Source organism: Notolepis coatsorum, assembly GCF_963971535.1.
Source record: "Notolepis coatsorum genome assembly, chromosome: 7".
In the NCBI taxonomy this organism is placed as follows: Eukaryota; Metazoa; Chordata; class Actinopteri; order Aulopiformes; family Paralepididae; genus Notolepis; species Notolepis coatsorum.
In genome coordinates, this window is record NC_140171.1 from 60477700 (window position 1) to 60487307 (window position 9608).

A 9608-nucleotide genomic window follows, 5' to 3' on the forward strand; every position below is an offset into this window, starting at 1 on the left:
ATTTGGAGTATAGTGGTGTTTGTTTGTTGTTTTGGCCTGGGCTCACCCCTGAGCTACATGTGCTTCCTTTGCATCTACCAATAAATAACATTGTTGTTTACAAACGTGGTCCATCTTTTCTGTCAACCAACTGTTATGTTACAGCCCTTTACCCTTAGACTCACAGGGGTCGTAACACCCACAATTGTGCGTTACCGTTTTGACAGGTGCAATATATTTTTTTTGATACGCCTCAGGCATCCTGCACTCTATATGACTGCACTCTAGTCATATGTGTACTGTATATATGTATATTGAATATCCCACAATTTAATTATTTAATTATTTTTTACTTTTCTACTGTAAAACTTTTTTTTTACTTTTTTTTGGAAAAAAAATACTTTTACTGACTTTTTGTAATAAAAAAAAAAGCATACTGGTGATAATTTCCAGTTGAGAATCAAAATTTCGTCTGTGTTTATTACCTGTGTATGGAGAAAATAATGCTTTGTAAATTGAATTCTGATCTGTTCTCTCTTGTTTATGTAAATATACTACCTGAGGGTGCATTTCCACTGTTTTATATTCTTGATTTGATATGTTTGCATTGGTTCATACTAAAAAGAACACATTTTCTCAATCCGATTTTGTGTTTTGTGTTGTACATTATGCAGTATACAGTATATACAGTATTATACAATATGAAAACTAACTGTCATATATGTGAGGCTGTGCTGAAAAAAAGATACAAAACATACCATGGTAAAACATTTTAAAACATTTTAAAATGGAAATTATACAATTTAAATCAAAATTTGCCAAAACATTGAAATATCCCAGGACCTGGAAGGGTTTTAAGAAGTGATTCATTTCATCCTACTCCGCTAAAATCAGCCAGTTCTACAGGATCCGTAGAATCTGTAGTACAGATGAATGTTTTCAGGAACAGACAGATACTTGTAGAAAAAGCAGCTTTGAAAGTAGGTCATAAAACCCAAGAAGATTGCTTACAATCTACAAGAAACAAAACTACCTCTGTACAACCTATACAGTGTGTTACACAATACTCGCCTCTAGGCAACCTTTTTAAACAAACTATTAAAAAAACATTGGCATCTTCTCAGTTCTGATCCAACATTGGACACATCTTTTCAGATCCCCCCTAGACTAGTCTACAGGAGAGCACATAACATCAGAGACATTGTGGTTAAATCAGACCGGCCTCCTAAAAAAACACAAACATTTTTAGATCACCTGCCAGATGGAAACCGACGTTGTGGTTTGTGTGCTCAATGTCACTTTACAGGAAAATGCACTGTTTTCTATCACCCTGGGAAATCAACAACTGTGAAAGAGATAAAAATAAGAGGCAAAATAACATGTACAACTACCAATGTAATCTATATGCTTAAGTGCCCATGTGGTAAGGCATATGTCGGTAAGACAACACGTGCTTTAAAAACACGTATTGCTGAACACAGGAGTACGATACGGAATGGGGATGAAAAAAGCCCAGTAGCTTTACATTTTAAAAAGGCACACCACAATGTCTCATCACTAATATACCTTGGAATAGAGCAGTGGTTCCCAAAGTCGGGGTCGCGACCCAAAGGTGGGCCGCAAGCAGCCACAGGAGGGCCGCGAGATGATTTAAAAAAAAGAAATAAAAAATCCTTTTTTTTTTTGTCAGGCCACTGAACTTAGAAGCAGGCCAGGACAGTGTTTCTAGTTGTATTCTAAAATTCTATTCTATTGTATTCTAAAATGTGACTATATGGTTTTATATTAACCATTATATTAACCTTAAAAGTCAAGTTAGACCGCGCTCTCAGTATATGACACTGGGTGCTGAAATCCCAAACATTTAAGCAGAATAAAGCCGAAGGCCGGACCAGCACTCTCAGATTTTAAAAAATTGTTTTTAATGGCAGCCTATAGTACAGACATGTTTCGGAACAGGTGTTCCATCTTCAGTGTAATAGGCTAGCAGTGATAGCTTGTAAAAATGGGAGCTATATACCATGTGGGCAGGAAGTGACATCATAGAGGTGAGCTTGGGAATGCGGGACTGAACGGGACCGAACGGGACTATCTACACACTTGGTGCCTCCTGCACTTCTGCAGGCCTACCAGGCAGCCCAGAGACCGACCTAAGAAGGAGATGTATCCGCTGTGCTCCCTCCGTAGATGATGTTTCCGGACGGCCACCATGGAGGAGTAAGCAAGACAGGATCATCGGTCCCGGAGATGTACACATCTACTGACATTTCAAGTGTTTATTTGAGTGATTAGCACCACTATGTCCTTGCTTAAGAGTGTACCGTATCTCTCTATTTTCTCCTAATGCAATCTTATTGTTTAAAGGACTTGTTAGTCTACAATGCCCTCAGAGGGGAGACAGGTTACTATATTCATTTGATTAATGGCTCTGTACCAAAGGGAATGAATGAAAAAATGTTGTTATCCTGCTTCCTACAAGTGACTTTTTATTACTTTTATTTTCATCAGTATATTATTATTATTTTATGAATTGAGAAAAGTTTTCCTTCTGTTGTAGTGGTTCTTTGCTTATAGAATTTTGTGTTTGCTTTTGGCTTATTTAAGTTTCTGGTAAAAATTTGTTTGCAACATGCTACATTAACGAGTCCTTACTCTGGAGGTCAAAGTTCACTAGCATTCCCAAGCTCACCTCTATGATGTCACTTCCTGCCCACATGGTATATAGCTCCCATTTTTACAAGCTATCACTGCTAGCCTATTACACTGAAGATGGAACACCTGTTCCGAAACATGTCTGTACTATAGGCTGCCATTAAAAACAATTTTTTTAAATCTGAGAGTGCTGGTCCGGCCTTCGGCTTTATTCTGTTTATATTAACTTAATAAATAAACAAAAACGAAAAATCTACTTATTTCAACGAACATTTCAAACTAAATAACAGATTATGCACATAAAACGCTGAAAACAACCGACGCAACAATAGTATTTTAATGAGGCTATTATTATTATCATTATTATTTTGCAACAAGTTATCCCTCTCATAAATAGCACATATAAATGAATAACTAACTTGAACTAACTTAATAGGATTGAAGTGATATTTGGCTTAAAAAATCGGTCGCCTGGCAAAAAAATAAATAAAAAAAAGCCTGACGATGTGCATTGGGCCGCGGCTCTCTGACGCCTTATTTTCTGGGTCCCGGCCTGAAAAGTTTGGGAACCCCTGGAATAGAGAGAGTGCATCTTCCAAGACGAGGGGGAGATATAGATAATCTCCTACTGAGGAGAGAAGTATGGTGGATCCATTATCTTAAAACTATGGCACCAACAGGAGTCAATGAGGACTTTGACATTAGACCTTATTTGTAAATTGTACTTATAGAGGGAGACAGTCAATAGACTTTGTTTTTTGTTTTTAAATGTTTGTTTTTGTTTTCAGTGGCTAGGACTTGTACCTTACACACTGCTTCCTGCTGCCTATCTGTAAATTATGTCTTAATACTGTGTTTAATATAGATATTTCAAAAGAAAATCTACTAAACATTTTCAAATGAAAAGATACATTGTTACCTAATCATGTATACAATGTATCAATCATGCAAGTCTTGGGACCGCCCCTGATCACCAGGTGGGGCTGATATTCAATCTATTTCTGTTAGGGTTTGAACCAACCTCAAACGCACGGCACAGACAGGAAGTTCAGAGTTAGCCAAATACTAGGGCGTATTTATTTACAGAGTCACAAAAGGGGTAAAGTAACAATTATGAAACAACAAGGGAGACTGCCATCGGCAGAGTTCTCTGCGGCTCTGCAGATCCTCCTGGTGATAGCGGTGGGGAATCGGTATTTGACGTTGTAGCGGCTCTGCAGATACTCCCAGCCTTAACTCGAGGTGGAAAACGGAGAGAGAGAGAGATATCAATAACAGTCCAACGAAACACAGAGGCAGTGTGGTTCCCTCCTCCCTTAGCTGTGTCCAGAACCAATGAACAGTGACAATCTTCAGTGTTCTCCACAACACACAAGTTAGCTGAGCTTAGTGCAAACAGAAATGATATCTTCAGTGTCTCTTCTAAACACACGCTTCAACTGAGTCCAGTGCAAGCAAAAATGATAATCCTCGGTGTTCGTCACACACACAGACAGAATAATCCAGAGGGGTTTGGTTCCAACTCACCCAAGCGCAAACGCGTAAAGCGGGTAAACGAGGCGCAGCTCCAAACGGGGAACAAGGTTCTCATCAGCAGATCTCCACAGAAAGTCCTGGAGGGAAAGAAGATGAGGCACAGCAACGGGGAATAGAATAGAATAGAATAGATCTTTATTTGTCATTGTTGGTACAACGAAATTTGTTAGGAACATCACCACTGGCATACAACATAAGATATAACATGTGCAAAATAATAATGTCAATAATAGTAGTAATATAGTAATAAGTAATAAAGTATCAATGTCCCAATGTCCCAATATATAACATACCATCATTGTCCCAAGTGCATTTAGTGCTTGTGCAAATAAATTAATAAATAAATATAAATATTTCAGTCCAGTGAGTTGATGGAAGGAGGGGGGGGGGGGCGTTGACTTGCAAAGGATGAAGTATTGTATAGTGCAGCAATGCAAGTCCGGTTCACAGTTATTGTTGTAATGTGGGAGTGGGAGTTATGTCACCGGGGGTGGGATGCGGGGGGGGGCAAGTTGATGTTCGTCGTTGAGCAGCCTGACAGCCCGTGGGTAGAGGCTGTTGGTCAGTCTGCTGGTTCCGGACTGGATGGATCTGTACCTTCGACCAGAGGGCAGCAGTTGAAAAAAAGCAGGCAAAAGCAGGAAAAAGCAGGCAAAAGCAGTTGTATTCCAAAACGACCCGACATCGATTGAAGGGAAGTCCCAGTATAAAAAGCCTCTGGGGCGCTAATCAAAAACTATGACAGGTGCGCGCTGGAATTGATACTTGCTCCAAAAGCGTGTGGCGGGGAATGCACCAATCAACACAGCACCTTAAAGGAACGGAGCGTGTGGCGGGGAATGCATCAATCAACACAGTACCTTAAAGGAGCGGAGCGTGTGGCGGGGACTGAACCAATCCTCAAAGTACCCCCCCCTCCACGGGAGCCACCCGGCGACCCACTCGGCCCCGGCCTGCCCGGATGGGACCGAAGGAAGCCGGCGATCAGGGGCACTGGAGAGGGGGACAGAGACAGAGGCCCGGAGAGGGGGACCGGAGACGGGGACAGAGGACCGGTGAGGGAGGCTGGAGACGGGGACAGGGACCCGGTGAGGGGGGCCGGAGAAAGGGACAGGGAACCGGCGAGGGAGGCCGGAGACGGAGACAGAGGCCCGGAGAGGGGGCTAGAGACAGGGACACAAGGGGAACCCCGGGGCGAAGGACTGGACGCCGCCTGAAGACACTGGGCATGACAGGAAGGGCTCCACCCCCTGATGGTGCCGGTGGACCAGGCGATGTGGGGCTCATGCAGCGCGAGCCAGGGCCGACCCAGGACTACCGGGACAAGAGGGGATCTGGTAATGAAAAACTGGAGTCTCTCAACGTGGTTACCAGCCACGGTGAGGAGGACAGGACAGGTGCGTTGAGTGATGTCAGCCAGGCGGCGATGATCCAGCGCGAAGACCTCCAAGGGCCTCTCGAGGTCCTCAAGTGGAATGTTGGCCCGGGTGGCAAACTCAACGTCCAGGAAACTCCCATCAGCACCAGAGTCAATGAGTGCACCCACCGTCGCCCGCTGGTCCGCCCAGGCTAGGGTGACGTTCGTCAGACGGTTAGGTGGTGCATGGGTGGGGGAACAGGAAAAACGGCTCACCAGGATCTCCCGGGGTCCCGGCGAGCCTGGTCTTCTTGGCCGGGTAGGGCAATTGGAGACACGGTGTCCATTCCGGCCGCAGTAGAGGCAAAGGCCGGACCTGAGCCTGGACTCCCGTTCGGCCGGGCTAAGGCGGGTGCGTCCCAGCTGCATGGGTTCCTCCTTAGTCACAGCTCGGGAGGGAAAAAACCCACCAGTCACGGAGGGGGCAGGACGGTCAGCACTGTAGAGGCGGCTGCCGGGAAGGGGAGCCCCTGCGCGGAGGTTGATGGCACAGTCGTAAGGCCGGTGAGGCGGAAGGGCCTGAGCCCGGGACTTACTGAAAACCTCCTCGAGGTCGTGGTACTCGGGGGGTACGTCTGGGGGTCCTAGTCATGCTCGCTCACGGCTTCTCTCCCGGAGGCGTCCGTCGATGCGGATAGCGAGGCTGATCAGGCCCTCGAGAGAATCGGGCTCCTCTTGGGTCGCGAGCTGGTCCCTTACTGCGTCGTTGATCCCCCTCAGGAAGGTGAGACGAAGCGCTTGATCGTTCCAACCGCTCTCCGTTGCGGCCAGTCTGAACTCCAGTGCGTAGTCTCTGACACTGCCACTGTCCTGCCGGAAGGTGCCCAACCGAGCTCCTGGGTCCTGGCCACGGGCTGGGTGGTGGAAAACCCTGCGGAGCTCTGCCACGAAGTCTGGGTAGGAAAAACAGAAATCAGCCCCCATTGCCCAGGAGGCAGTAACCCACTGTGCTGCCCGGCCTGAGAGCAGGTTAGTCATGTAAGCCACTCGGGCTCCCCTTGAAGTGAATCGGCTGGGTTGATGACGAAAAACCAACTCACATTGCATGATGAATGTGGCACAATCCTCGAAGTTACCATTGAACAACCGTGGTTCGGAGAGACGGGGCTCCCGAGGTGCGGGATCGGCAGGCGCGGGGCCTGCCACGGGTGATGCGGGTGATGCTCCGGCCGAGGCTCCTGTAGTAGGTGGGGTTACAAGCAAGGTGTTAACGGCTTCACTCAGCGCTTGTAATTGGTGGAGAATATTAGTCTGCTGATTACCCTGGGCTGTCTGCAGGCTAGCCAGAGAGCCAAGGGACTCCTGAATAGGCAGGACCTGGTCTCGGAGCTCCTGTACAGCAGCCGCAGCCGCACCTAGCTGTAGGCTGTGGTCGTTGGTTAATTCAATCTGGACCGCCAACGCTGTTCTGACCCTGTCTGTGTCGGCTGAGGTCGTCATGGTCGGGTCGTAATGTTAGGGTTTGAACCGACCTCAAACGCACGGCACAGACAGGAAGTTCAGAGTTAGCCAAATACTAGGGCGTATTTATTTACAGAGTCACAAAAGGGGTAAAGTAACAATTATGAAACAACAAGGGAGACTGCCATCGGCAGAGTTCTCTGCGGCTCTGCAGATCCTCCTGGTGATAGCGGTGGGGAATCGGTATTTGACGTTGTAGCGGCTCTGCAGATACTCCCAGCTTTAACTCGAAGTGGAAAACGGAGAGAGAGAGAGATATCAATAACAGTCCAACAAAACACAGAGGCAGTGTGGTTCCCTCCTCCCTTAGCTGTGTCCAGAACCAATGAACAGTGACAATATTCAGTGTTCTCCACAACACACAAGTTAGCTGAGCTTAGTGCAAACAGAAATGATATCTTCAGTGTCTCTTCTAAACACACGCTTCAACTGAGTCCAGTGCAAGCAAAAATGATAATCCTCTGTGTTCGTCACACACACAGACAGAATAATCCAGAGGGGTTTGGTTCCAACTCACCCAAGCGCAAACGCGTAAAGCGGGTAAACGAGGCGCAGCTCCAAACGGGGAACAAGGTTCTCATCAGCGGATCTCCACAGAAAGTCCTGGAGGGAAAGAAGACGAGGCACAGCAACGGGGAAAAAGCAGGCAAAAGCAGTTGTATTCCAAAACGACCCGACATCGATTTAAGGGAAGTCCCAGTATAAAAAGCCTCTGGGGCGCTAATCAAAAACTATGACAGATGTGCGCTGGAATTGATACTTGCTCCAAAAGCATGTGGCGGGGAATGCACCAATCAACACAGCACCTTAAAGTAACGGAGCGTGTGGCGGGGAATGCATCAATCAACACAGTACCTTAAAGGAGCGGAGCGTGTGGCGGGGACTGAACCAATCCTCACAATTTCACTTCCTGTATAAAAATACGTCACTTTTGTGTTGTATTCATGCTTGAAGAAGACCGGAAAGGTCGGTCGAAACGTCGCATCTACTGCCTTTTTGTCAATTAAAACACCTTGGAACAACAAGTGAGTTGCGAGCCCCGCTTTGTCTTATGGTGATTAGAATAGTATCATGATAACCCTATACCTTACTAAGGTAAATTGGAAAAACATACTGTATATAGCTGTGCTTTCTTACAGTGGATCCAGCATGCTAAACAAACTCTGGTGTTGTCTGCCAACTTTCTAAATTCAGCTCATTATGTACCCCCAAGATGCTCCTCTCCCACACTCGCTCTTTATCTATCTATCTATCTATCTATCTATCTATCTATCTATCTATCTATCTATCTATCTATCTATCTATCTATCTATCTATCTATCTATCTATCTATCTATCTATCTATCTATCTATCTATCTATCTATCTATCTATCTATCTATCTATCTATCTATCTATCTATCTATCTATCTATCTATCTATCTATCTATCTATCTATCTATCTATCTATCTATCTATCTATCTATCTATCTATCTATCTATCTATCTATCTATCTATCTATCTATCTATCTATCTATCTATCTATCTATCTATCTATCTATCTATCTATCTATCTATCTATCTATCTATCTATCTATCTATCTATCTATCTATCTATCTATCTATCTATCTATCTATCTATCTATCTATCTATCTATCTATCTACCTATCTCTCTCTCTCTCTCTCTCTCTCTCTCTCTCTCTCTCTCTCTCTCTCTCTCTCTCTCTCTCTCTCTCTCTCTCTCTCTCTCTCTCTCTCTCTCTCTCTCTCTCTCTCTATCTATCTATCTATCTATCTATCTATCTCTATCTATCTATCTATCTATCTATCTATCTATCTATCTATCTATCTATCTATCTATCTATCTATCTATCTATCTATCTATCTATCTATCTATCTATCTATCTATCTATCTATCTATCTATCTATCTATCGCTTCTGTGTTTATTTATTTTTCCTTTTATCAGTCATCTGTTCCCTGGAGCTACAGCAAAACAACAGGGCAGTTTCCAATTAGCAAAACAAATACCTCCGCTCACTCTGCACACTGTCACACGGCGCTTCCCCGAGCCCGGGTGGCCATTACAGACAATTAGAATTTAATAAGCCCAATATGCTCACTGTACTAATGGAGAGAGGACACACACACACCATCTTCGACCATCATCTCCCTCTTTCTCTCTCTCTATTTTTCTCCATTCCTCTCTTTCTCAGATTGTGTCGTCCTGCTGGCAGCTGTCTCTTATCTGCATACTGTCTGGGCTAATGGGCTTATCTCAATCACTAATCTCTCTCTCTCTATCTGTCGATTTTACCGGTCCTCACCTCCCCTGCCCCCCCCCCCCCCCCCCTCTGTGTGTATGCACCAGACTTACCGATATCATTTCCTCACCTATCTCACTCTTGCTTCATCTCCCTGCTTTGCATCCCCCCCCTGCCCTTTCATCCTCCTCTCGCCTGTTTCTCTCCATTCGCTCTCAATGTCCCTATTCATCCATCTGTTCCATCTCTCCTGCTTGGTGCCCCCCCCCCCCCCCCGCACCTCACTCCTCCTCTGCCTCTATTTCTCTTTACATGTATTCT